Below are 27,316 nucleotides of genomic sequence, written 5' to 3'. Positions count from 1 at the left end.
ATGGGGCAAAAGTGGGTAAGCCCTATTTGGGCTTGCCTCTGTTACTGCTACAATGCTACTGTTACTGCTACATAGTAGCGTTGGATTGGGGTAACGCAGAGCACATTCTTGTATCCAGACCACAAGTGTCCTTTTTCGGGTATTTGAGGGAAGATCCAACCTAAATATGTGCTCGTTATGAGAAAACCCTCATAATCCTAAATGGGGCGGCCCACATTAAATCTCTGTGGGACCTACCTCGGCTGTAGTGGGGCAGATAAATGAGCTTGCCCACATGCTACTGCACTCAATCCCTTGTTGGAATATGAATGACAGCTCAATTTGGGCAAGCCCTCATGAAGCCCCTTAGTTAAACTGCTCCAGGTCCAACATCATCAGTAATGGGGCTGGAAGGCGGGCGTGCCTGCCTGATATCAAAATCGGTCCGTCTTTGGAACTTGTTGCTCAAGAATGTCTGTCTTATCTCATGGCATGGGTTTGTCAAGAAAATGAAGTCTTACCCCGGAAGGGGTTTGGCCACCGAGTAATGGGGGAAGACCCTACACCAACCCCGCCCTTACCGCCTAAGCCATTTTTCTTGAATAAATGTTCTGTACTACTGTTACCATATCGTTGACAACATATAAAACATGCTTGAAAGCCATTATACTCAGAAATGTGGCACAACAAACACAAAAACATGCACCACATTTCTGGGTATTATGCAGCACCAACTAGCCCCTCATGCTGTTATTTTGAAAGCCATTGCTAAGTACACGATAGTAATATTAGGGATGTTAAAATTTATCACGATATACAGGTTGAGAATTGATCTTTAATATCTGCAAGCCAGTACCGGCCAACACATTTCATGATATGTGCAAAGTTTTTCCAGCCATCAAAACTCAGTGCACAATATCGACTACTATAACCCAAAGTCATATGCATTGTTGGAAAGTCTCCAAAACTGGCGAGACCACATCAATCAATGTATGCCAAAATGTATTCAATGTAGATAAGTAATCGATACTAACCGGATCATATCGATCAATGCCTACAATGATGCGTGCAATGTTGGCAAGCCATCGCAGCTGCCATTATAATATCGACCACTATAACCCATGATAGATACAATATTGGGAAACCATCTCAACTAGTAGCAAAATATTGACCATTGTATGCCAGTAAATATTCTGAGTTGACAAGCCATCAATAATGGCAGGAGAACATTGACTAGCCTGTGTAAAGATGTATGGTATTTTGGCAAGCCATTACAGTTCGTCAGCAACATCGACCACTGTAATTGCAGATATACACAATGTTGGGAAGCCATGACAACTAGCAGGATGATATTGACCAATGTATGGCAAGATACATTCGATGCTGACACGCAATAAATACTGGCCTTGCATATTGACCAATGTATGCCATGATAGGTACAATGCTGGCCAGTCGCCACAGCTCATTGGACAATATCGGGCACCGGAACCAATAAGTATATTGCCGCGAAACATTCAAAACTGTATTTGTTGTTTTTTAACAGCCGCCGGCATACAGACTTATCCTTCTGATTCTGGACCACGTATCAGTTCCGTAATCTTTGTTTGTTAATGCTCGATGTCGCGAGTCACACCTTTATCAGTTTCGTTGTAGCGCAAGATGCACCGAGATCTGTCTCGAAGGTTCCGGCCACTCGGGTGTCTTTCTACAATGTTCCAGCCCGTGCTGGTAGCTGTTTGCGACGTTATCTAGATTGTTCTGTGCAGCCTTTAAATTGAGCGTTGACGAGTGTAATGAGCATTCTTTGTTCGATGATCGACGAGTACGTTTGTTTCTATCGCCGCCGCCGAGTTGCTTAGTGCTTTTGCGGGCGCAAGTCAGCCCAAATAAAGAGTTTCTTTAGTGCAATTATCAACCCCTTCATTTGTGTCGTCGACCTCGTCACCACTACTTGACAATATGTTGTTGGGAAGCCACTAAGACAGGTGGAATAAAATGAACAAATATATGCCAAGATATGTTCAATGCCAACACGACATCAATACTGGCAGAACAATACTTACCATTGTATGACATTATCAACCATTTTAACTGCGGATATATACCTCGTTGCGAAGCCGTTACAATTGGCAGGGGGATATGGACCAATGCATGCTAATATACCTATACTCGATGTTAAGAAGCCATCAATACTGGCAGGACAGTAATTACCAATGAATTCCATGATATGTGCAATGTTGGTCAGTGGCCACTGGAACTGAAGATGTATACAATGTTGGGAAGCCACTAAGACTGGCGGGATGATATTGACCAATGAATGCCAAGATATTGTAACAGTACAGAAGAAGATGAAGCTTACAACACAAGTGAAGGAGAAAGACGTTGGAAAAAGACTTTCGTGCCGAACGCGCTGCTGTTGACCAGCTGAGCTCCCTGCCCTATCGTCTTGTTGTTCAGCGCTCCGACGTCTTCAGATGGATTTAAAGAACGCCACCTCCGTAGTGAAGGCCACAGAAAAGGCACCTGAGATCGACCCGCACCTCCTCCATCTGTGGGAAGCTCAAAGAGGACTTGTACGAAGATGGCGGAAGCAGCGACACAATCGCAAGCTACGGAAACGTAAAGCGGAAATTACAATTGCGGTAGAGCGCTATGCGGAAGAGGTCACGAGTTCCAACTGGCACAGGCTCTGCACAAGGCTGCAGGGAACACTCGGAACGGCCAAAACGTGGTCACTTTTCCGAGGCCTTCTCGACCCATCCAAAACCAGAGAGGAAACCTCTAAAGCGGTTGCCAAACTCCTCCATAAGGAAGCGAAAGATAGCACTGCACTGCTGCATGCCCTGGAGGCGCGCTATATACTGACGGGTCCCAGACCGCAATATAGAGACTACCCTCATCAAAATTAGTATTCACCCCTGGACGAGGACATCACGGAATCAGAGGTTCGAGCAGTACTCGCGAGCCTGAGAAGGAGCACTGCCCCTGGGGCGGACGGTATTACATATAAGATGCTCCAGAACCTTGACGACGAATCAATAACTGCCTTGACCAGTTATTATAATGACGTATGGAAGACCGGTACACTCCCGCAAGAATGGCGTCATGCTGACATAAATTTAATTCCGAAACCAGGCAAGCAGCTCGCCCTTCAGAATCTTCGACCCATATCCTTGACGTCGTGTGTTGGGAAACTAATGGAGCATGTAGTGCTCCGGCGGCTGCACCCACACTTGGAAACCAACATCTTCCCTGACACCATGTTCGGGTTCCGGCCGCATCTCTCTACTCAGGATGTTCATCTTCAGCTTAAAGAGGAAGTGATCGATCATCCCGGCAGGACCCAGGCCCGTGCTGTCCTGGCCTTAGACCTGAAGGGGGCCTTTGACAACGTGTCGCACGATGCCATCTTTGAGGGACTAGCGAGTTCACATTGTGGTCAACGAACTTATGATTACGTTAGGGCTTTCCTCATGGATCGAACTGCTATCCCGGGTATCGGAGACGTACGCTCTGAACCAATACGTCTCACAGGTCGAGGCACCCCACAGGGTTCGGTGTTGTCGCCCACATTGTTCAACGTGGCGATGGCAGGACTTCCACCGGGAAATCGACTTGCATCTCGAAGGAATTCCCGTCCCTAGAGTGGATCGACTAAGGGTACTGGGCCTGTATCTGCAGAGCAACGGCAGAGCGACCTACACTATACAGCTGCTGAAGAAGCAATTCGCGCAGGTGGCGCACTTGATCCGCCGTATTTCCAACAGACGTGGGGGGCTCAAGGAAAGGGATACCATGCGAATCGTGCAGGCGCTATTAATCAGCCGTATGACGTTTCACGCCCCGTATCACAAGTTCAATCGAACTGAACTCAATCATCTGAACATCTTTCTACGATCGGCGGTAAAGACAGCCCTCGGACTTCCCCCGTATACCTCGACGCATCGCCTGCTCCAGCTTGGCCTCCACAACACCACAGAAGAGCTGATAGAAGCCCAAAGGAACGGCCAACTCACGCGCCTTCGAGACACTAGAGTGGGCCGGACTGTTCTCCGTAGACTAGGCTACCCGTAACCGACAACACCGCTGCAACAGAGGTACCATGCCATCTCGCCCAAACTGGCAGCTAAGATCAGGGTCCCGCCAGTCCCAAAGAATATGGACCCCGCACTCCACACTGGTCGTAGGACCGCTAGAGTAAAGGCACTCCTGCGCCAGTACAGAGGTGTCCAAACTGTTTTATATGTCGACGCGGCGAAATATCTATCGGGCACAGACGCTATGGCACTAGCTGTTACGGACGCCAACGGCTCAATTACGATTACGGGCTCCGTTCGTGGCAGGAACTCGAGCACGACGGCTGAGGAGACTGCCATAGCGGTAGCACTCACCTTCATACACCACATGGACACATGTTACAAACATCCCACCTGTCCGACATACACAATAGTCACAGATTCACAAGCTGCGTGTCGCGCCTTCGCGAAGAATATATTATCTTTCGAGGCTTCACGCGTGCTCTCACCTATAAACTATGATACCTTTCCCATTGTTAAAATTGTTTGGACTCCTGGTCACTCCTCCCTTCCTGGCAACGAGAGTGCGCACGCGCTCGCCCGAGCAGCAACCTTCCGGGCGCTGTCGACGGAAGCGGAGGGGGAAGTAGACACAGAGGACGCCAGCACAGTTCCAGTCTTACACCCACATTGCACTATATTACCATACACAAAGAAGAACTCTGCCACCGCCGCACCCAACACTCACCAAGGCCGAAGCTGTGGCATGGCGACAACTGCAGACTCACACGTATACAAATTGTACCACAAACATTTGTTCTTCCCCACCCGCTACCCAGATAAATGCCCCATCTGCCAACAATACCGACCTACACTATATCATTCTGTTTGGGCCTGCCCAAAGCCACCCGGCGGCGTTCCACCTGAACCTCACCCCACCCTCTCATCTTGGGAAGATGCCTTGTACCGCACGGAGCTGGCCGAACAACGCCGGCTAATCGAGCAGGCCGAGAGGATTGCCGTGGCCCATGGACTGCTTTGTATTCTTTCTGAGACCGTTTTATTCGCAACAACCCGCAAGACCAGCGACAGCTGTTCTGGCGGGCCTGCAGGATTGAGGCGGCACTTGGAGCCCTGGACTGAGGGCTCCACTCAGGAAGAAAAGGAAGTTTATATAATAAATGTTTTTCCTCCTCCTCCTCCGACGTTTTACCCCCGTCGTAACAAATTGGTGGTCAGGTGCTGGGTACGACTACCCTCAAGACGCATCCTCAACCGCTGGAGCTTCATCGGAGCCGTCGCCTCGCTGGTCTCCCACCCTTTTCAACAAGAATGCAGCAGACTACCGAGCAGCCCCGAACATCAACATGGGACCCTCTAACCCCGTCTCGCGATGTGCCGGCGACCGCCACGAATGCGACGCTACCGTTTCGCGAGCCTCGTTCCTTTGCCGGCCAAGCAGGAAGATGTTGATGACTGGCTCACTCATTATGAACGTGTGAGCCGCTATAACCGCTGGGATTCGGTGGCTAAACTAGCCAATGTTGTCTTTTTCCTGACGCAAACCGCCTTGATGTGGTGTGAGAACCACGAGGATTCCCTGGCAACTTGGGAAAGTTTTGTTGAAGCGATCAAGGAATGTTTCGGTGACCTAACTGCAAAGAAGAAACAGGCCAAGCATACACTAGCTCAGAGGGCCCAGGCAGCCGGAGAAACCTGCACCACCTACATCGACGCCATACTGAAATTGTGCAAGACCGTCGACAGCAGGATGACTGAAGACGATAAAGTAGGCCATTTGCTCAAGGGCTTTGCAGAAGATGTCTACCACTTCCTCATTGCCAAGGAGAACTTGAGTTCGGTCTCTGACGTTATCCGACACTGCCGAACATTCGAGAGCCTAAAGACTCACCGCATTACACCGAAATTTGGACGGCTCGCAAATGTCACTACAGTGGCTAGTATTGAAGAATCGCCATCTCAAAGCCTCCTGTGCGCCATCCGTGAAATCGTTCGAGATGAGATATCACGACGTGAGCAGCTTGCCCGGCCCAACGGCTTCGGAGGTGACTTATATGCTCTTCCAACCTATGGGGGTGCGTGCCCGCCGATGTCCGTGAATGCCATCGACTTTGCCTGCCGCGCAGACCTATACACTCCGCGACCAAGACCGGAAGAGAGTTACCAACAATTATCTTGCCATCAGCATAGAGATCCTCGCCCTTACTCCAGTCGTACATCGCGCCGATCACCGGACAGCTACATCGTCCCGCAACCACCCTTTAGATATTCGCCGCGGCCTACCATCCAGGAACCAGCGGACACGCCACTTTTTGACCGATCTCTTCCGGTGTGCTACCGGTGTGGTGTCGCGGGTCACATTTCCCGCTACTGCAATTGGCGCGCATCGTTCAGGAATCCCTCGATTGCGTCGAACCGACGCACCATACAGCCCTACATCGACAGCTATCGGCCAGAACACCCCTCCCGGAGGGGCCGTTTTCAAAACGAAGGGCCCCGCAGCCATTCGCCAGCGTCAGACCGTAGTATGACACCACCTCCGTCATTTCGTGTGCGCCGCTCCCCGTCTCCACGGCGCCGATCTCCGCTACCAATGATGGAAAACTAGCCAGCGCGGCCAATGGAGGTGAGGTAGCTGGACAATGTGCGCTACTACCTATTATTCTTCCGTCTGTGTACATGTTAAAGAACAAGGTCAATGTGATTGTTGATGGTTTGCCAACGATGGTGTTGGTAGACACTGGTGCTACAGTGTCAGTAATGGGTTTAGATTTTAAGAACCTTTTGAAGAACAAAGTTATGTTTGTTTGGGACAAAACGGCTAATTTTTATGGAGTAAGTGGAGAGTTATTGTATCCGGTTGGGGCATGCAGCGTTAAAGTTTCTTTCATTGGGGGAACAGTATTTCCGGCGGAGTTTGCAGTACTTCCCCGATCTACAAACGTGGTAATCTTGGGGATTGACTTCCTGCGTATGTGCGGCGCTACAGTTGATTGTCGAACGGGAGAGCTTAGTGTTAGTGGTTCTCTTCCTCATGAACTTTTGCCAGAGACGTCAAATTATGAAGACGTTTTGTGTGTGTGTGATGAAGTCGTCATACCGCCACATTCTGCAGTGTGTGTCTAGGTGTCCTGCTCCCGTGCTATTAACGACTCTTTTGAGGCTACGGTGGCGCCTATTAATTTACAGTGCGTAAAGAAAAATGTATTAGTGCCACATTGTTTGGTTCGCGGGAAAGAGGGACGTACCGGACTGTGGACTATAAATTGCTAATCGGAACCAGTTATTTTTCCACCGTGCTCCAAACTTGCTTCATGTAGCACAACTCTCCCGAATTGTGTAGCTGTCGTTACTCCTTCCCTAGACAACCCCGCTACTAACTCACCTGCTGACGAAAAGCTTCTTCCGATGATCAGCGCATCGTTGAACATCTCACAACGACATATATTGAAGAACCTCTTGTCCCAGCACCTACCCGTCTTTGATTTCGCGCAGTCCAACGGCAGCGCGTCCTGCACGAGAGTCTTTTTTCCAACGTTTTTCTCCTTCACTTGTGTTGTAAGCTTCATCTTCTTCTGTACTGTTACCATATATACCATATATACCATATATACTGGCAGGAAAATCTTTACCAATGTATTTCATGGTTCGCGAAATATGGGCAAGAGTTTGCAGATGGCTGTGCAAAATTGACTAACATATACCATTGTGTATACAATGTTGGCTGGTAATTCTATATGCAAGGTCATTGTTTATTGCCCACTGTTAGCCTGCTGAATGCCAGCATGGGAGAACATGTAAATCACTGGCCCAAGAGTGATCAGTGTTATCGCATGGCTGTACCATTATTGGTAGCTCATTGGCAGCACCGGGCTGCTGTCGGACCAGGCGTCGTCAATCAATTTCTAATATGGGGCCGATCGCATGTGCTACCTGGGCACGTGCAACAGTGAATGAGCTCTGGGTTTAAAAACTACAACCAGCCCAATTGGGGCTGCCCACTGTCACCCGTTAATAATTAAGGGGGTATTATTAACGATGCGCCCTTAACGGTGCGCACACTCCCAGACACCCTTAGAGTGAGTGGGGGTAGCTGCTCCGGTCGCAAAGGAGATGCCCTCGACTTGCGTGGCAAGCTCAGCCGGAATTCAGCTACCTTGTAGTGACAGAAGGGGGTGGTCGTTTGGTGCCCAGCGGTCGCCGGTTCAAACCAGAGTAAGGATCGGAGTCAGAAGTAACAAACAAAACACAATTTATGTACAGCAAGAGACGATACAGAGGAATACACAAGATCACTTGAAATACAACAGACGAGAGGTTCACAGAATAACAAACGCTAAGCATGCAATTATACAGGTATTCAATAACATAGAGGCTTTACAACAGATGAGACACGAGAGAGTACATAAACAAACACCAAATTGTTCACCGGGCACTGTTGCAGTCCGACGCCTCAAGAGTCACGATGTGGCCGCCATACGAGACGAGCGCCGCTCCCTTGAAAGTCCGTGGGCTTGCCAGCAGCGGGTGATCCCCGGGAGTCCAGCCGAAGTAGAGGCGAGCACGTCGCAAAACACTGACTGACTGACTGACTGGCTCGTCAAGCGGCGCGGTCTCTTTAAATAGGGCGCGCCGCGTCTGTTTGTTAGCACGCGCCAAAGCTAGCGCGCACACACACATAGCTTCGCTGGTTATAGCTCCCTCTTCTCCTCCCGTCGAGCCGCGCGTCGTCATTGGCCAGGTCCCATAGAACCTTCTCGAAAGGCCTGGCACATTCCAGGCCGATGAACCACCGTCCTCCCCGGGCAATGGGGAAGAGGGTCACGGCAACGCGTACAAAGCTACGCGCTCTCCCGCGAGGGGAAGGGAGCTTTTCTCTCCATGCCTTCCACGCGACGCCGTGCGGGCCTCGCGCCGTACCGGCTTGATGAAAATGGGCGCCGATTTCGTGACACTGCCCCTCCCTTAAAGAATATTGTCCCACAATATTCACAACAACCACGAACATCGCGCGCACATGCATGCGCTCACAAATATATGGGGCAATGACCATATAACACACATTGCACAAATTTCACAAACTGTAATAACACATTACAAAATTCATACATCAATGCCATGAAATTCACAAACATGTCAACACACTGTTTTCGGATACACATAGGAATCAACAACACAGAAACCCATTCAAATGTGATGCGCACAAACCCAGGGCATGCTTTCGCCTATATTTCCAAAAACGGCTTGTGGCTCTTCCTTCGAACAGGTGAGCTCCTCTCAAACTACCTAGCGCGCCAGTTCTCTTTCTTACGAAGCACTGGTACTTCTTTCTGACGCGTGTCCTGCTGTTCTTCCTCATTCGCGCTTTGATTTTCCTTATATTGTCTGTTTGCCGATCAGGAGTAGTTTGGCCCTTGTATCTGAGGCCCCCAACAGTGCGCTCGCGGAGAGAAATGTTGCCTGCAGGCCTAATATTATTCCGTGCCGGCCGCCCAGTTTCTTCTCTGTTTGAGCTGTTCTCCTTGCGCTTCAAGTCCTTCAGTAACTTCTTCCTTTTCTTTCTTCTTGACTTTTCCGGCTCCATTTCACCTGACTTGGCAGGTTTGAAGTTGTTTCTTTCCATTTTAACTTTTATTCGCACCTTTGGCCGAGAAACGTTTGATCCGGTTTTACCCGCATAATCAGAACATTGCTGTCTGAAAGGAGCGTCTTTTTGAGAACTTTGTTCTCCCTTAATCCTTTTCATTTTCTTTCTTTTCTTCACGACCTCCAGTCGTACTTTCTCAAAGCAGGACTCATTTTCAACTGGGAGTTCTTTCTCTTCACATTTTTTTACTTCTTGTTCCTCAAAATTTTCTTTGAATTCTTTCATCGCAGTGCAGTCTTCGCTTTCTGCCATTTCTGAATCCTCAAAGTTAGGATCTGCACTGTCACCTTCATCCAAGCTTTCGTGCTCACTGCTATCTGAAAGCTCCTCATCCCGGTCACTCATGTACTCAGCCATGGTGTCATTTAATAAGGAGCTACAATCCTGCCCTTCTTCATCTTCAGGCTTTGAAAACACCGAGGTTTCTGGCTCGACATCTGCCGTTGCAGCTTCTCTGCAACCTGTCGTCTCGGAGGGCACAATCTCTTTTTTCTGAGAATTCTGAACTTCAGTTCGGTCATCTGAAGTTTCTGTTGCAGGAACACGCTGGTCCACAACCTCATTCTGGCTGCTGGAGCCAGTTTCTACAGTACCTGTGGCTGTCAATGTATCGCTTGGTTCACTGTACTTTCTAATATAAGGAAAGGTAACCTCCGGAGGCTCGGTAATACCTTTCAAACGCCGAACTTCAGCCAGCTTTTTGAGAAGGATATCTCTCTCTTTTAAGAATTCTTTTTCTTTTTCTGCCTGCTTCCTCAGCCATTCTTTTTCTCTTTCGGCTCTCTTCCTGAGCCATTCTTTTTCTCTTTCTTCTTCTTGTCTCTTTGCCTCTGCTTGCTTCCTGAGCCATTCTTTTTCTCTTTCTTCTCTTTGCCTCTCTCTTTCCTTCTCAGCCTCTTCTCGAACCTCTCTTTCTTTTCGGTCCACCCATTCCCGCAGTTCAGCTCCTTTTAGACCTTTCTCTAAGCCCAACGCAATAATCTCCTTGAGATTCATCTTCAATCTGAACTGCCTAGTGCTAACACATAGCACTCTCAATGGACCTTACACAACCGCTTCAGCGCGGTACCTCTTGCTATCGCTCTGCTGCTACACCGTTTACGACCTCTTCGTAAACTCTTCCAACTCGTTCTCCGTCCTCTGAGCTTGAGTGCACCAAACGTCCTGTCGCGGACGCCAGAATAATTGTCACCCGTTAATAATTAAGGGGGTATTATTAACGATGCGCCCTTAACGGTGCGCACACTCCCAGACACCCTTAGAGTGAGTGGGGGTAGCTGCTCCGGTCGCAAAGGAGATGCCCTCGACTTGCGTGGCAAGCTCAGCCGGAATTCAGCTACCTTGTAGTGACAGAAGGGGGTGGTCGTTTGGTGCCCAGCGGTCGCCGGTTCAAACCAGAGTAAGGATCGGAGTCAGAAGTAACAAACAAAACACAATTTATGTACAGCAAGAGACGATACAGAGGAATACACAAGATCACTTGAAATACAACAGACGAGAGGTTCACAGAATAACAAACGCTAAGCATGCAATTATACAGGTATTCAATAACATAGAGGCTTTACAACAGATGAGACACGAGAGAGTACATAAACAAACACCAAATTGTTCACCGGGCACTGTTGCAGTCCGACGCCTCAAGAGTCACGATGTGGCCGCCATACGAGACGAGCGCCGCTCCCTTGAAAGTCCGTGGGCTTGCCAGCAGCGGGTGATCCCCGGGAGTCCAGCCGAAGTAGAGGCGAGCACGTCGCAAAACACTGACTGACTGACTGACTGGCTCGTCAAGCGGCGCGGTCTCTTTAAATAGGGCGCGCCGCGTCTGTTTGTTAGCACGCGCCAAAGCTAGCGCGCACACACACATAGCTTCGCTGGTTATAGCTCCCTCTTCTCCTCCCGTCGAGCCGCGCGTCGTCATTGGCCAGGTCCCATAGAACCTTCTCGAAAGGCCTGGCACATTCCAGGCCGATGAACCACCGTCCTCCCCGGGCAATGGGGAAGAGGGTCACGGCAACGCGTACAAAGCTACGCGCTTTCCCGCGCGGGGAAGGGAGCTTTTCTCTCCATGCCTTCCACGCGACGCCGTGCGGGCCTCGCGCCGTACCGGCTTGATGAAAATGGGCGCCGATTTCGTGACACCCACACACAAAAAAAAATCGCTTTATGTCTCACATGGGCCTTGACGGGGATAGAAACTTGCGCGTCCAAATGTTTGTCATAAATATTGTTAAGAATGATTGCTGACGCAGCCTAAATGCGGGATATTGTCGCGAAAGATGGTGCTGCCCAAATGGGACTGCCGAATCAATTCTGCTGTGGGTCCTACATGGGCCTTAGCTACTCTGAACACACCAGAGTGTCTGCATACTATTGTGCACGCATTCTTTCTATCTTACTTTTATTAGATATTGCCCTAAATTACTATTGATTTGTGGGACAGTTATTAGCATCTTTATCGGATAGATAAACCTCATGGCTTTTATTTCGCGCTCATGTAAATTGCGCTAAAAATACTAGAACATACACATTGCGAACATTTGTTCCTTACAGGAGTATAGACACCATTTTTTGAAGCGTCGGAAGGAATACGATTGCTTTCCTGGGTTAACAGAGATGCTCCCCAAGCAATCCCAACCTCGCACGTTTCCGCGAAGATATTTTAATTTGATTTTAAAAAGAGCCAGGCAAGTACTTCGTTTTTCAAAACCCATTGACATCGACATCTCTGTGACGAAAACGTGTACATAGGTAAACAACATGACGTAATCAAACAACTGTGACGTGGAGTCGGCAAAGCAAAGAGCAGTGACGACATATGACTGGACTCGAACAGCGCCGCCGCCGCTTCCGGCCGTGCCCTGAGAAAGAACTACGCTTCTGCTCGCTTTACTCGATGGCTTCTTCGTTGATGCATGTTACAATTACCTCACCGGTGTACGTATGGAGACTGCCTGCTAAACTCAGGCCTCAACAGCATGCCTGCACAAGTGCAGGGCTTACGGCAACGGTGCCTCTCGATGGCGCGAAGGGAACATATACTGCGCCGCTCCCCGCCTACCCTAGACGTCGCTAGCACTAGCTGGTTTCACATCGAAGCGCCAGCGAAAGACGCTTCTGAACGGGCTAACGCTGTAACAAACGTCGGAGTTAGCGCCGCTTTACTGGCAAGCCCACCTCGAAAAATATTCTCTTGCTTTGCGCGACGCCTTCAGCAGCGGAGTTAGCAAACATCAGGTGCGTCGCACCGGGCAGCAGCTGTAGGAAAAAAAAAAAACTTCGCTTGTATCCCTGCAATTATTTCTACCAGGTCCTCCGTATCGGCCGAATAATCCTCGAAATTTAATCGTAAATGATAGTCCTTTGTACAAATAGTTATGTAAGCGAATGAACAGCGATCCGGGATTGGCCTCGAGATCGAGCAGAGTCGCCACCTTGCGGCTCAGCGGCGAAACCTACTCAGTGTGGATGCGTTTTCGCGTCGCGTGCCAGCCCGCAGTGATTTACGCGCGCGCATGCGGCGTCTACAGGACTGTTTTTGTTTGTTTCGTGGTTCCTGTGAGCTTTTGCTTACCTATATGTCTCTTGCAAAATAGATATGAACAGTCTATTACCCCACGCTTCATTAAAATATATATATACTTGTCCGTATCGAGTATGTCATGCTTGGATAAGGACATCATCCATCGCGGTCTTCGGCGCTTGAGATCCTTTGACATGCAATGTCTCAAACGAAGTGATACTGTCGCTACCGCCGTGTGAAAGCAAAACAGGTCGTTGGCGTCAATAAAAGTTAAAGCAAATGCTCAGAAATCGCATATTCCGTTTCTGTTTGGAATACCGCAGCTACTAAAACATATGCCACCGCAGACTGCTTCATATAGCAGAATGCAGTTTGAACCGACCACTATATGCCTACTATGCCGTCTGTATGCACGATAGAGTTGTGTGAGTGCATTGTTTTTTTTTTTTTTTTTTGCTTTTAAACCTCTGTCGCGGTGTCTCAATGGTAAGGGCGCTCGACTGCTGATTTCGAGAACGGGGGATTCAATCACAACCGTTTCGAAAGGCGCTCCTCTGCTGTGGGACTTGACTGCACAATAAACAATCCCACGTGGTAAATGTGGTGTTAATAACGAAAAAAAAAAAACACCGACACCAAAACCAGCCTCTGCAGTCATCCCTCATAGCCGATGCCGCTTTCATGCGTTAAACCCGGGCCAATATGCATTTCTTTCTTTTTTTTTTGTTGAAGGCTTCTGTGCATCCGTAAAAGTTTTAGTGAGCACATTTTGCTTTAGAGAAATGCTCGAATGCTTGGGAAGCATATTCCCTGCACCTAGTTGTTACCCTAAATATTACATAATACACCTAGATTAATGTACTTTACTGGTAGCCTATTATAATCATTATAATCCCTTTTGGCCCAAGTACTGTCTTTCGAGAAAACTCGTCGTTTCTGACAAGGGGAGTAAAACAGCTTCGTGCGGGCTTAAATATCAGTGTTTAGTTCGGGAATAAATACATTTTTATAGTCGCATGATGAGATGACCTCCATTTCTTTCGGAATAGTGTTATATCCGGCATCTGCTTTGGAAGAAACCCTAATATTTTACTTCGCATAAGATTTAGTCACTGCTAAATAATTAGTGATAAAGAAATTTTCAGCCTGTAAAATTGCTTCCCAGAATGTGACAGTGCTAATGCGCAGTTTATAACAATGTCTTCGCAGCAAGTAATTCGTAGCTTGCACTTTAAGGTTACTGAAAATCGCTGATTATTGTAAATTCTGTCAAGTGTGTAAAAGTTCTCTCACACGGTGAAATGTATTCGCATTGCAAAACAAAATACACTACTAGTTTACCGTTATATATTAACATCACACACATCAGAAATCCCTTATACTTTCCTCGGTTTCAGGAAATCATTTACAGTTAGTGGCGCATGCAGTAATACACTATCACATTCTATGACAGTGGCCTCAAAAAGCATCTCGGCAAATTTAATCCACTCAGCGCTGTACACGCGAACAACGAGCTTTCCTGTGCGGCGAGGTTTCCTGTATAGTGTCGGCGTGATCTCATTTTTGGGGAATACTTATGCGTGGTTGTCTGGGGCCAGAGTTGATGTGCACTCAGTCTAAAGCAACTCGCCATGCAGTGCGCTGCCAATGCTACATTTAACCTGCTTAATCCTCGAGTCAAGTACGATATAATGAACCAGGCTTTCTCGATTCAATCTAAAGTACTGCAGGTATCTGCGTCGGCTTGACACTAAATTCGCCGGTCTCACTCGCATGAGACACGAGCAAACTGTTTAAAAGTCGATAAGAAAAACAAAGCTGTCATTAGGCAGGCCCAAGTATTAGGCGCGTGAGCGCGGTACAGCGCAAGAAACGTGCAAAGTAAATCTAGAATTCTGGTGGTTGCGTGCTTTGTTTTCCTAAAATCCGCTTTTCTTCTGCTGCATTGGCGAAATGCTTGGATTTTTTCTGCAATATTGCAGAAATACTGCAGAAGACACGTTTTCATCGCCAACAAACCCGCCATAAACTCGGAGGCAGACCTACGCAGCGTGCGTTTCTGCGAGCGCCGCCGGCTGCCGATCCACACTACCGGAGTGACGGTGGCGCCACCTCTAGGTCGATCTCGCGGCGAATAGCTAGATGATAGCGGATGCTATGAGGCAACTATGACTTGGGAGCCAGTCACGGCGGCCCCGGCTTTACGCACCCAGATTGCCTTGATGGCGCCAGATGGCGCCACATGCTTGGACGGCGGCACGCAGGCCTGCCGCGTCGGGACCAATCGGCGCTTGAACAGGCGTGGGCACGGGAGCCATCGGGAGAGCTCACGAGTTACGGTGGCTGATCGCGTCATTGCTAAAACATTTTTTAACGCGGTAGCGTTAAGGAGCTCGTGTCGCAGAAAAGCCGGTGTCGTCGGCGGCGTTGGCCGTGAGCGATAAATCCCGGCATGCACTTCATGCATGCACTTCATAAGTAAAAAGCAACCTCCAAGATGGGCTGGGTGGGAATCGAACCATGGTCTCCGGAGTGTGAGACGGAGACGCTACCACTGAGCCACTAGTTTTTTTTTTCTTTATTGCCTGTTTTGAGTTCACATCAATTCAAAAAGGATCCACAATAATGGTAAAACTCGCAACAACCAACTTCGGCTGTCACGAAAGGTTTAAAATTTTTTGAGGACAGCCAGTTCATCGAGCACACTGATCCAGTCAGGTGGATTAGAAAGCACCCGCTGAGCCACGAGTTCGATGCTTGAAAGCGGTACAAAAGCGCTTCTAGTGAATGCGGTGTTGCCTTAGAAACGTGCCGTAGAACGTTATACTGCGGTGTATATCGGTAAATATGAGCATGTTACTTACAGAAGTCGCAGTTACACGAGTAGCGAAGTACGTTTCCGCTGCATTTCTTCTGCGCTCTGCGCACATGCAGAGCCATCTTGCGGCAAACACAGAAGAACCCCTCCTCGCAATGTGCGGCGCTGCCCCGACACGTGGCGCGCCACTCGCCCCTGACGTTTCGCCGTGCACCCTCACGGGTTGTAAATCAAGCGTTTTAGATCACTGTCTTCGCTCACCCGCTTCTCCCCTTCGGGCCGCGGGGGTACTGGTGCGAGGATGCCCAATACCCTTGCGTTTAATAAGTTTTCTCGCTCTCTCCCCTTCCAACATCCAGTGTGCGTCACTCGAACAGTGGTGTTTAGGCGACGCGGCTCCTCTTTCCGCTCACAGCGCGATTGCTAGGTGCAGCGTGTGATGCCGGACGCCTCTGACGTGATCGCTGCGCCGTAGCGCTTCTGCTGGGAAAGCGTCCCCTGCGATGTGTGCCGAGCTGCTTCCGAGGAATCATGCTTCTGCGTGGTGCTCCCAAGCGAGATAGAGGACGATCCCATCAAGGCATTTTAGGAAAACGTAGCGCAAAAAAGACAAGGACAAAAAGAGAAGGAGGTTTTCCTAAAATGCGAATGCACCAACTCGCCCAATTTAGCATTCTTGTGCAGTTCCCATCAAGGCGTCAGCCCCATGATCGCGTCCGCCTTCATGGCGCGTCACTGCCCGGCTTTCTCCCTCCGAGACACCGAGTTCTTTGGTTCATTCCGCTTGCTCAGGCGCACGTTTCGTTGCCGCGCCGAACGCTGTGTGACTCAAGAGCATACCGAGCGAATGAGTGGGCGGTGCGAACGAGGTGCAATAACGCTATCGCGTTCCACTCTTGAAGGCGAAGCTTAAGCGTCCTCCAATTTTTTTAGAACAGCTTGGCTCACAGCGTTGGCCAACCGGACTGATAAAGCAACATCTTCATGGTTCTTTTGTTCAACATTCCTACCAGTTGACATTTCCTGCGCGTCAACCCACCAAGCTTTCGTGGCTGCTGCTGATTCCTGCTTCGTTGCTTGAGTCGCAGGCGAGCGGGTCGGGATTAAAGTGCCCGGCACTTTTAGTAACATCCATGCTATTGGGCGAAACAACGTCGCAGTACTAATTATGCTACGCTGAAGTGCTGCTCGACGACGATATTTCTTGCACGTGCGACAGCAAGCAGACGAAAAACGCGACCCGAATGCGTCATCAGATTTTGTGTTTACGCGATCACCAACCTTGCAGTAGGGGGCGCTCGTGTAGCATTCTCGTATCTTTGACGTCATCGCGCGCTCGTGTCCGGAGAGATCGAAACCGAAACTGGCCCTGATAAATGCACTTATAATAAATTAATTGATCCGTGCTGGGGCTTTTTGGCTCGCAGTTCCTCTGTGTTAGACCACTGTGGATCGATTAAACCAAAAATACCGGAATAGAAAACGTACGTGTCTATACTCCTTTAAGTGGTCGCCCTGGCCAGCCTGCAACTCTTAATACAACATTGGCACCTAGCGTTGCCAGGTGGCGCATGACTGAGGAGTGAAGGAAGACGAAGTTGAAAGGATCACGAAGTGTCGCTAGCGCGTTTGCCTCTGTGCTGCTTGCTGCCGTTGTATCTGGGATACCCCCTGCTATCCTTGGTATCCTTAATCACCATGTACGTGACATTCTGGTGGAGGTGCTGGGTGAAAACGATCACCTATGCAAGAGTCTCCTGCTGAAAGACGTTGCACCAGCCCTGTGCCATTGGACACCCCAGTGCATCGCTCCAGCCGACGGCTCCAGGGACTGTCTCCGGAGCTTCAGCCATTAGCCGCCGCCATGACATCCAGTGCTTCTGCTAAGCAAGTAGCGGGCGTCGCACCGGCCTGTAACTACACCTTGCAGGCCCCTCGGGTACCGAAGACTTTACATGGGGACCTGTTTGAGGATGTGGAAGACTGGTTCCTTCCGTTTGAACGTGTCGCTGCTTTTAACCAGTGGGACGATGCTGCCAAACTAAGGAACGTCTACTTCAGCCTTGAGGATGGCGCTCGTACCTAGTTCGAGAACCGAGAGCAAGTGTTAACATCGTGGCGGGAATTCTGTCGTCAACCGTTCGAGGCTTACACTAGCGCGAATCGTCGCGAACATGCAGAACGTGCCCTTCACTCTCGCATCCAGATGCCGAATGAGAGTGTCCAAGCGTACGTCGAGCACATGACGCGTCTCTTCAGGCGAGCCATGTCCGAGGACAAAAAGGTCAGGCACTTGATGCGGGGTTTGAAAGAGCAGCTCTTCGCAGGCCTTGTGCGCAACCCACCGTCGACTGTAAACGAATTCCTTGTGGAGGCCACCACAATGGAAGGGGTGCTACAACAACGTGTCGTGGCTTATGAGCGACCTTTCCATACTGGCACAATTGCGGAATAATTTGCATCTTCCAAGCGGCACCCTGATGCTTTGCGCGAACTAATTCGCAGTGTCGTGAGCGAAGAACTGAGCAAGCTCTGGAACCCTCTGCAGCAATCGCCAGCTTTCGTTTCTGCTATAGTGCGGAATGATGTGTGACAGGTGCTCAAGAGCCCTCTTTCGCCTGTAGTGACGAGCCCGCCATTGCTGTCGGGGACCGACAAATGTCCCACATATGCGGAAGTTCTGCAGAGTCAGGCTGCCCCTTCACCGCCGCCCATTCTCGCGCCGCCTACAATTCCGCTGCCCTCGGTGCAGCCAGCGCAGTACATGCAGTACTTCGACGAACGTCCCCTACCCCGACGCAAAGCCGACATTTGGCGCATGCCTGACCGTCGTCCGCTCTGCTTCCACTGCGGTGAACCAGGCCGTCTCTACCGGGATTGTCCGTATTGACGCCTCGGTCTTCACGGCTTCCGCATCAACTCGTCTCCTCCCCAGTTTGGTCAACAACCCCGAGTTATTGAGGAGTACCTGGCGGAGCGGCGTTCTTCATCTCGTTCGCAGCGTCAGTCCCGCTCCCCTTCACCAAGGCGTTCCTCGACGTTCCCCCATGGTTCCTCGCGAGAGGACCAAGGCCGCTCGTCTAGCCCTCGTCGGGAAAACTGAAAACAGCGACCTTCGGGGGCGAGACCGCTGGTAGTCGCTGCATTGAAGACCTCCTGCCGTCGCCGCTTCGATCCGACTGCGAGCTGCTGGTACCGTCACCTAGTTAAGCCAAAAGCATTTCTCTGGACATTGCTGTTATTTTAGACGGTCGTACTACAGTCAATGCATTAGTGGACACCGGTGCCAATTATTCAATTTTGAGTGGTCGCATGGCGACTGTTTTGAGGAAGGTGCTCACTGCTTGGCCATGTGCCTACCTTCGCACCGCCGACGGACATATAGTTACTCCAAAGGGGATGTGCATGGCTCGCATTCAGATTTACGGATGTAAGTTCGTCGTTAGTTGCGTCGTTTTGAGCGACTGCTCCCGTGAACTTATCCTCGGCATTGACTTTCTCCGAGAGTACGGAGCAGTTATCGACCTGCGAAATAGACTCGTCACATTTTGGATGGGACAATCTGCCGAACAAGATGGTAGCAGTTCTTGCAATGCCGCACCTCGCGTTACCGCCGAGAGCGTCTCGCTGCCACCGCGAAGCAGTGTTCTTGTGGAAGTTACCTGTGACGATTTCCGTGCCGGCGATGCTGTAGCGGAGGCGAACCATTCATTCCATGCTTGCTCAAGGCATCTGCGCTGCTCGAAGTTTTTTGTCGCTTCACAATGGCCGGGCTGCACTCCTTGTCACAAATTTTTCTAATGAGCGCCGGCACTGTTTCCGGGAACTGCTATCGCTTTCGCTGACCCTGTTGCGCACGATCCGGTCTGTTTTGCATCCACGGCAGTAGAACCTGACGAGCCATCAGCATCGACATTAACTGCCATTTGTCAAAGGAGAAACGGAGAGCCATAGAGCAACTGCTGCTGGACTTCAAGCACTGTTTTGCTTCTTTCTCGAAGGATCGTCAAATGTCCATCACACAACATCGCATCATCACTTATGACTACGCTCGCCCTATACGACAGCAGCCTTCAGAGCGTTCAGGACGCACAATTTCACCACCTAAACAAGGTGGAACATGAAGTCATTCAGGCTATGTTAATAAAATGAAATTGTAGTGAAATGTGTTGTAGCTGTTCAGAAAGGGCAGACGTCTATAAAATAATTGCTGATATATGCCCGTAAATATTCAGTGGGAGAACTTTCATAATGTGTGCCAGCCCATGTGGGCTTGTCACTGAGAACCCGCATCGGGTCTATGTCATCTGAGGGGCTGGCCATAATAAAAATATATACCTTCATTAGTGCGGCTACCAAAAGCTGCCCGAAGTAGCACCATCGAGGGAAAGGAATGTGGGCAGCCCCATTAGGGCTGCCTGCATCGATCCGAAGTGGGACCTATCGGGGCGTTTATTGACGACCCACTTCAGGCCTACGTCGGCGCCCGTTGCAGCACCCGCATCGAACCCACCAGGAATAGCCTACTTTGCCCACATTGGACTCATCGGAGCCCTCACTTCATAAGCCAAGAATGCAATTTCTGGGCCATGAAGGAATGCAATTACAGGAATGCGTACCTTAAATTCAAATGCATATGTACTGCGCTTTTAGAGTGCGTCTCAGTTACAAGCTGTATCCGAAGTGTTTGGCTCGATGGTAAAGGCGCTAGGATATCCAGCTGTAGGGCACCGGTTCAAATCCGGCAACCGCGGCCGCCTGCTGACGGAGGCGAAAGGTAAAATGCGCCAGTGTGCCTTCCAAAGTCTAGTGTATACTAAACAGCCGCAGGTAGTCTGATCAATCAAGAGCTCTTCACTACGACTTCACTAATAGCACATAAGTGTGTTCCGAAGGCTTCATCTCAGTTCGCATTTGCAATTCAGCGCTGTGAAGACTAAACGTCTAGGTTAAAATTGGTCGGATTGATCTAATGGGAGGTGATTCACACTTACACAATAACCTTCACGAAACCAAGCAAAACAATTGGAAGTGAACATGATTAAACCTTCCAGCGGTCCCTTTTGCTCGCGTTGAAATCGTTAGCTGAGCCCTGACAACACAACCATAGAAGACTCCATCTCTGTTTTTTGCTTTGACGTTGACTACGCTTGTCCACGATTATGTGTGTGCCAAACGTATTATAGAAATTTTTGCGCATGTTAGATCCTATGCCTGACAAAATGAAATAAAATGCCGCCGCGTGACAGCGAAGCTGCCTCTTGTTCTACGCATTACACAAATAATCGCCCCGCACACACAAAAGCAGCTCCAAGGTGCAATTACATGTCGCGAAGGAACTCAGGGTAGAGTGGCATGTTACTTTCGCACAGGCTGTTGCGCCGAAGGAAGTACAGCCCGTAGCTCACGTCACCCGTTTCGGGATAGAGAGCTGCCTGCTCCCTTGGCGCGGTAGCAATAAAACGGAGTCAGCGTCGAAGAGATGAACAGTGACGTCTTTACACAATATATACAGGGCATATTTACAGCGAAATCGGCACGACGGCCGAGGACTATACCCAGCGACGGCCGGGGAGACTATGACGCGTTCCCTTCTTGCGAGCGGCACGGCACTCGATGAACACTCGTGTAGGTCTCACTCTCCGGAGGCAACGCACTCGCTTATATAGAGTGGAAGAGTCGTTAGGACTCAAAATGCCAAATCCGGAGGCAGCACGTGACGGCGGCCCGAGAGGTCTAATCAGCGAGCGCGCTGATCGCTTTCTTCAAATCTGCCGCGGTGCGAAGGCGATTCGCCGCTAAGGGACCGGAGCCAGGTTGTAGCATTCCAGACGTGTTTGATCACCCGATGCTTCCTGCCAATGCGCCGCTGCCTTGAGGAGCAGCACCAGAGCCGGCAAAGAGGGCGTCAGCAGGAGAAGCCCATCGTTCGGTTGAGCGGAATCCAGGTGGCTTGCACTAGGCACAAGAGCACCCCCGCCATCAGACAATGCACCGGGAAGACGAGCTGCTTCCATGGGGCTCGGGATGCGCTTGTTCGCCAGGTTTTCCTAACTCCACATCCAGCGTCCAGTCGCCAGGTAGCTTCACGTGTCTCGGATTCCACTCACCAGGCCGGGATCTCCGTTCATAGCCGTGTCGCCAAGGTAGCTCGACCAGCTTCGCGCGGGTCGTTCCAATACCCTTGCGCCTGCCACTGGTCACGGTTGGTCGTTCTGCAGCGTGCAACACCCGAAACGACCAGCAGCACCCTCTGTCACCCGTCAAACACCAGGCAAAGCATAGTTTCGCTGTCCCCTTTTTGCTCCTGCTGCAAAACGAGACAAGTGTAGGATGCATACACAAGCTTCAAACACACTTTCTGGTATTAGCGATAATAGGAACAATTAATGATCAGCAATAATATTGAAAATGGAGCCTTGAATCACTTGGCCGCGAACATAGAACTGAGGAAGGAAGGAAGTCATTCAATTTTACCTCTTCCCCTGCAATTCAAGCTCCGGCTGTCAGTTTCCATGAACAACTGTTCTCTACTGTTTCTGTGCGCCGAAACACAGGAGAATGCGTTACTCGCTTTGATGAACGATCTGTCGCTTTCCTTACGATTTGCGCACTAGTCACACATTTTTTCTGCACGGGCGCATTTCTGCCGTTGGGATAGTCGTCGTTGTTGTCCAAATAACATATGGCACATACCTACAGAGGGAATCGGCCAAGAATTGGGTAGCAAAGAAAATTTTTGAAGTATACTTTAATATAATAATAATAATAATAATAATAATAATAATAATAATAATAATAATAATAATAATAATAATAATAATAATAATAATAATAATAATAATAATAATAATAATAATAATAATAATAATAATAATAATAATAATAATAATAATAATGTGATTAGAGGTGTAGAGGAAATGAAACAAAAAGTGAAATAAATTAAATATAAAAAGAAAAGTGGTAGCACACCGGAGATTGACACTGGAATTATAGAGCAAGTGATGTTGATATATTTAGCAAGGCAAACGTTTTGATTCCAGTAAAACATTTTGCATGGCGGTAAAAACAGTCCTGTGACTGTGTCCAAGGATGGTGGCGCCAAATGATAACATATCGGGCTACTTAAACTGAGGCCAAGCTGTTGCAATGGCCTTTCCATCAACTGTCTGCTCAACGTAGTGAAGCGGCGGCAAAACAATAAAAAGTAATCTAATGATTCCTGTTCACCGCAAAATGCGCAGGCAGGAGAAAGTGCCATTGCCTTTCATTTCGCTCTGATTGGAGCTTTCATTACTTTGGATGCATGCATTACCTTTGCGCCTGCCTTTCTGCTTTTTTCGGCGGTTGCACTTTAAAGCGACACTAAAGACACCCAAATATGCTATCAAAATCTAATAAACGGAATTTGTTGACACTTTCGCCGCATATCCGGCAGCAAAGAATCAAATTATTGCTGAGATATTGCATTAAGAAGTTGAGGTTTTTTTTTTGTTCCCGCCGGTCGAATTCAAACTGTTTTCTCCTACTACGTAGTAGGGTAGGATGACGCAAGGGGAGACTCCGTGATTGCGGGCGCGAGGGGAGCGGTGAATACTTCGCAGGTTCGTGCCGAGTCATGATCTTCATTCGATACGCACATATTGTAGGCGAATTTGCTGCTCCGGCTCGTATTTCAGGCGCCGCCGGTCCAAAACAAAATTCGAGCACGCACGAAGTGCCCGAGCCGGAACATAACCGAAATTGAAGTGGACGCTTGTGGCGCTGCCAAGTATATCTTTGTATTTGCCTTGTAACATTTACATTGTCTTTTTGTCGTCGTTTACGTGTGATAAAAGCATGCTATCACATTTGAGACAAAACCTACTACCACGTTCAAACGGGCAACGTAATTCGCATTTGTCAGCCTCCGGGATCTCTTGCGCGTCACGTGATTTGTAGCAGCGAGTTTAGGCCGTTTCGGCTGTGGCGGCGATACCTGTATTCCTGTTCTTCCTCTTTACTACACAGCTCTGTTTTCAGTAAGAGTGGCTTTTTTGGTAACCAGAAACTGGCATTCTATCGATGCAAAGGAACTGGCATTCTATCGATGCAAGCCCACTTCATTTTTCTCTTTAGTGTCCCTTTAACGCTCGCCTCCTTCCTTCTTTTGGTGCCAGCTCATGACAGCAGGCGGTAACCGGAGCGCGTGTGGCGCCGGCGTCGTATAAGTGCGGCGCCGCGTATGCGTCGCGGCCAGCAGCGCACGTTCAGACAAGACTCTCTCAGCCAGGTAAGCATTTCCTGTGCACCTCCGTCACTCAGGTTACCCCGATCATTCTGTGTGCCGCATCGTTCTGCTCTGTCAAACGCAAGATCAAATTTCTTCGATAGCTGGCGTAACTTAGATCGCGTGATGGCCATTTACGCCACATCGGTAAACAATGACTTACCCTGATCCTTCAGCTGCTGCTCTGAGCTGTTAGCGAACAGGTAGGGAAAACACTCTGGGAGGGAGGCGGACACAGCGGCTTCTGCACTGTCTTCCAAAATTTCCTTCAAAGCTAACCATTGCGACGGGTAAACAAACACTCTGCTCTTCGGTCACCTGTCGTATCCAAGCGCATTCTGCCGTAAACTCGCTCGGGGAGGCGAAAGAAGGGTGCACAACATAATTGCGGCCGAGTATCGAAGTGCTCTGCACTTTTTGCCGTTTACCTGGACGTCCTGCATGTACGGTTTCAACAGTCTGAGGTTTTTGCCTGTTTCCTGAATTGTTGCAAGAACAACTTTTGGTTTGCAATTGGTTGCCATGTGCCCTTCTTTTTTTTTTTTGCAGTTAGAGCACTTTGACGGCTTCCGCTTTTGAAAAAGCACGTTTTGCGCAGTTCTGGTCGGGAACATCGGTAGTACTCTGAGTCATTCTGTCTTCCGCTCACCATTTCGTTCGTGAGAGAGGAGTCTGAGACTCGCGTCACGTGAATGACTTCCGCTTGTCGGGCTTCCTTGACAAAACATCTTTCTGTCTGCTTTTTCTACGCGAACTGTCCTGTTGTGCAACCTTCGACGGATGTAATACTCTTCAGCTAACTCTGCTGCTTTGATTAGCTTAACCTCCTTTAGCTTGTCTGGCAACCAGAGTCGGACATCATTGTCGATGTAACGGTAGAACTGCTCTAACGCGATGCATTGTGCGATTTTATCCCGGTCGTCGTAGACCTCTTCGCCCTTGAGCCACTCAACTAAGCCGGCTTTTAGACGAAAAGCGAAGTCGACATGCGACTCCTTGCCCTTATGCGCATACCGGAACCTCGACGAAAAGCTTGAGGCGACAATCTGTGCTTCCGCAGTAGTGCTTCCTTGACATCGCCATAACTTTCAAATGTCTCTTTCAACAGACACGTAATTACGTCCGATGCCTCCCCGGGAACAATGCTACAAATTCAGTGCCCAGAGGGTTCGGTCGAATTGATTTCGTTAGCACACATGTTCAAATTTCATGAGGAATTTAGCTATATCCTCGACGACGACAAAGGGCGGCAGTTGGTCGCCGTTGTTTGGACCGTTAGAGGGATTTGTCGTATAGGCAAGGCTAGGTGCTGGCGAGCTTTATCTGCATCTTTTTAAGCTCGAAATCTCTAACTGCCTGACGCTCGCGCATTTCCTCCTCGCGACGCTTCTCCTGGCGAAGCTCTTTCTTTTTCTTTTCCTCCTCGCGACACTCCTCAATATCTGCCCAATCCTCCTCAGCCTCCTCAACTGTCACGTTCATAGCCCGCATGACCCGAAGTATCTCATTTTTTTCGTCTTGTTGAGCCTAAATCAATGCCAAATCATAAATTTGGAGCAGTTGTTTGATCGTGTGACTCTCCATCTTTCAGACCGGCTTCTTGCTATTTGCCCCTTTTTTAGAATATACTTGATGTTCACTAACTCACTCGAGCAAAACGCTCGCAAGTATTTCACACAGTACCTTGTTTACAATCTTAGCATCCCTTGTTTCTCAAACACTGTCCTCTTGGCTTGAAACACGCAAGGTTAACACAATGCTACACCCAAATCTTTCCCTAAGTTATCATAACCTGAGTCACAGAAAGTTTAGCGTTTGAGGAAAACATTAGGTACTCACTGCGCCGATGTGCCTGACGCCGGTCGATTCGCTGCTTTCACCCAGCGTTACGAGGTCACCGGCGCCAGCGAGTTGCATTGTCACGTCTGGGACATCCGACCGCTTCCTACCACTGTAGCACTACGGTCACGCCTGGGACATCCCATTGCTGCCACCAGTCTTGTGCCGAAGGAGTGTGACCCGTAGCTCACGTCACCTGCCCGCCCCTTGCAGGTAGCGATGAAACCGAGTCAGCGTCGGAGATATGAACAAAGGCGTCTTAATACATTACAGGGATTCTGCGACGCAGCGCGGAGCGATCGGACGCGTGGCGTACTGGCTCCGTCGATTTTCGGCTGGAACCGCAGAAATCTGGATCTGACTCCTGCGAAACTTGCGCATCTGCATCCGTGAAGGCAGCGCGATCCTGGAGACACCGATCATATCCAGGTACGCTCAATTTTCGGCCATTTAGAGCAAATCTGCGCATAACCACGTAGCGGATGAGCTAAGCCTAACGGCTGCGGCTCCCCCGCCGCTGGTTGCGAAGACGCCCGCTGGCCACCCAATCAACATGGCTCAGCACGAACAACGCGGCTACGACCCCACGACTCTGTCGTGGTCGTCTGTCCCTATAAGCCAGCCAGAGGACGGCCAATCCACCATTTCGGCGGAACAAGCTGCCCTTTTTCAAGTCGTCGAGAACCGGCGACTTCGCCGGCAAAACGCACGAGGAGCGGCCAAGTCAAAGACTCCTCTGAACAATGCAGACACGGGAGACGCTCGCGCTCCGTCTTCGAAAACTCAACAAAATTCATCCCCACTCTCCAAGTGGACGCCGAAACCAACCGTCAGGATGAATTCTGACGACTACGTGATCGTGATCAAGCCAAGTACTACGGTCGACCTCAAGACAGCGTTTCAACAGGGGGAGCTCGGCGCTGCCATTTCTCAATACATTGGTAGGCAGCACATGAACGCCATCACAATTTCTCCCAATTGGGAACAAAACATCATCGTCTGTGGCACGCAGAACGCAGAGGTAGTTCAGAAGCTGCTCACGGACTTCAAAGTTAACACCAGCAAAGGACCGCTTCCGCTTCACGGACACCTCAAGCTCACCGGTGATGTGTGTCGCGGAGTGATTACTGTGCACAACCTAGAAACCAGTGACTCTTTGAAACATAGTGTGCAGTGGCGTGGTGGAGAACTCGTCCATGTGCGCAAG

At 49.5% G+C, this 27,316-nt stretch overlaps 1 pseudogene; it reads left to right on the top strand.

Moving 5' to 3' along the window:
* Window positions 1-26,357, top strand: LOC146188237 (uncharacterized; annotated as a pseudogene).
* Window positions 26,358-27,316: the final 959 nt, after the last annotated feature.

This window comes from Amblyomma maculatum, chromosome 5 (assembly GCF_055883805.1).
Source record: "Amblyomma maculatum isolate TAMU_Amacu chromosome 5, ASM5588380v1, whole genome shotgun sequence".
Taxonomy (NCBI): domain Eukaryota; kingdom Metazoa; phylum Arthropoda; class Arachnida; order Ixodida; family Ixodidae; genus Amblyomma; species Amblyomma maculatum.
Note: the sequence above shows the minus strand (reverse complement) of the source record. Positions and strands in the feature narration are given on the sequence as shown.